Source organism: Lampris incognitus, unplaced genomic scaffold, assembly GCF_029633865.1.
Source record: "Lampris incognitus isolate fLamInc1 unplaced genomic scaffold, fLamInc1.hap2 scaffold_48, whole genome shotgun sequence".
NCBI classification, from domain to species: Eukaryota; Metazoa; Chordata; class Actinopteri; order Lampriformes; family Lampridae; genus Lampris; species Lampris incognitus.
The window spans coordinates 35,001-37,500 of record NW_026611440.1 but is presented as its reverse complement, the minus strand read 5'-3'; positions in this window follow the sequence as shown (position 1 = coordinate 37,500).

Genomic DNA, 2,500 nt, shown 5'->3' with positions numbered 1-2,500 from the left:
CTCGTATACGTCGTCACCCTGTGCTCCTCCCTCTTCTTGAAATATGTATTCACCTCAGCCATTTCCATCCTTTTCGCAAAATCGAACACCATCTGTCCTTCCACATTTCTCTCCTCGATTCCATACCTTACCATCAACTCCTCATCACCTCTGTTCCCTTCAGCAACGTGTCCATCGAAGTCCGCTCCAATCACCACTCCCTCCTCCTTGGCTCCCCTTTCCACCACGTCGTCCAACTCAACTCCAGAATTCTTCTTTTTCGTCCATCTTACACCCGACTTGCGGGGCATATGCGCTGATAACCGTCAGCAATACACCTTCGATTTCCAGCTTCATAATCCTCACTCTGTCTGACACTGTGTTCACCTCCAGCACGCTCTTGACATACTCTTCCTTCAGAATGACCCCTACCCCATTTCTCCTCCCATTCGCACCATGGTAGAAGAGTTTGAACCCACCTGCGATACTCCTGGCCTTACTCCCCTTCCACCTTCTCTCTTGTCACCTTTCTTCTTTCCATCACGTCAGCCAGCTCTCTCCCTTTACTAGCCATAGTGCCAACATTCAAAGTTCCGACTGACTCTCACCTCCACACGCCTACCCTTCCTCCTCTCTAGCTGCCTCTGGACATGCCTTCCCCCTCTCCTTTTCCTTCGCCCAACAGTAGCCTAGTTTCCACCGGCACTCCGCTGGTTAACAGTACCGATGGCGGTCGTCGGTAACCCGGGCCTCGACCGATCCGGTATGGAAATCTTATTTATGATCCGCATATTTGATTTGGCAAAGATTTGACGCCGGATGCCCTTCCTGACGTAACCCTCCCCATTTGTCCTGGCTTGGGACCTGCACTAAGAATGCACTGGCTTGTGCATCCTCAGTGGCTGGGTTGCACGCTTTTCTATGTTTGCCCCTCACTTTTGTGGCGTGAACTATCAATTCTAGTAATACAGGTGTGTTTATGTTAGGTATCACAGACACACGCACACGCACAATATATGTCCAAAAGTATTGAGATAACTGACCATTACACCTACAGGAGCTTTTCTGACATGTCATTCTGAATCCATAGAAACCCATATTCCACGAAGCTCCCGGCGCACGGTTTTTGTGCCGATGTTAATGCCAGGAGAAGTTTGGATCTCTGCAGTTATTGAGTCAACAGAGCGTTGGCGACTTGAGTTGCTGTTGCCCCTAAAGGCTTGCACTTTTCAATAATATGATGATATATGAAGCATAGAGAGTAAACGGGATAGATACCTTTTGAACAGCACCCTGTAGTACAGCACTTTGAAGGTACATATGTCGTCACTTGCTGTAGTGGTTTTTACTGATGGGCGTGGCCAGGTTTTCAGAAGCCTCTCAGTTGTCAATGTGAGAGCCAGGGGACGCGTCTGCCGTACGTTTAGGGTTAGGGTTAGGTGATTTCTCTGGCAGGGCTGGTTACAGTAGGGCTGCTTACACCACACCCCGGACTGGATTTGTTGCGTGTTTGTGTCCTGATCGATGGGCCAACTTATGACGCCTTCGGAGGGTGTCCGCCGGCCGGCTTTGCCGGCGTTCGGGCGGTCGGTTCCTCCGGTCTGGCGGATCGATGTCCTTTATTTAATGTTCTTAGTGGCGAGCGGAGTGCGGAGTGGGAGGGGCTCTACCGCGTAGTCGTCCTCTCCGTTGCACAGCTCGACAGCGTGCTCGGCGGTGCTCAGCCGGACCGTCTATCCCAGTTGCTCTTCCACGGCTCCCCTCGCGAGGCTTGCCGCCCCCCGCCCCCCCCCCCCCTCCAACATCTGTATGGGGAGGGGTGGAGCAGCTCCGTGTTTACCTCGCGGGGCTTCCCGGAAGACATTTTCTCAAAGTCCTCGTGTGACCGGTCTACTTTTTCATTGCGTTGTGTAGGAAAGACAGGACAACTTGTCTCCTTCATGGGATCTGTATTCTGTCGCATATAAACAGAGCAGGTTTCTGGAAGCTTCAGATCAGCTCCTACTGTAGCCTCTTTCTACATGTCCAAAGCGGGAAAGAGCGCGTAGCTCGCAATACAGGTTTTTTTTTTTTTTTTTTTACAAAAACACAAACATAGCAGTCGCGTATAAACAGGACAGATTTCAGGAAACTTTAGATCAGCTCCTACTGTAGCATACGCAGGAATTGGGACCCACATTAGGAATGGATAAAATAAATTACAGGGGCAGACAAAAATGAACACGTACATACGTTTTGGGCCTCTAACAGGAAATGGCGTCACAACAGGGAGGGGTTACTAACTGGGAGGGGCTACTATAAGCGTTGGTAATGACAATAATAATAATCACGTCGTGATACTTTGTGTAAACGATACAACATATGTTGGTTATGACGTTTTTAACCATGCTACACTCGCACGCTTGAAAAAGAAGAGAAACGTCTGGGGTTTTTCTTCTTTCCACCTCAAAGGAAGGGTCGAATTCCCGACCGGTGTTTACCGAACCCGGCCGCGGGATCCGTCACTTACCCGTCCGTACAG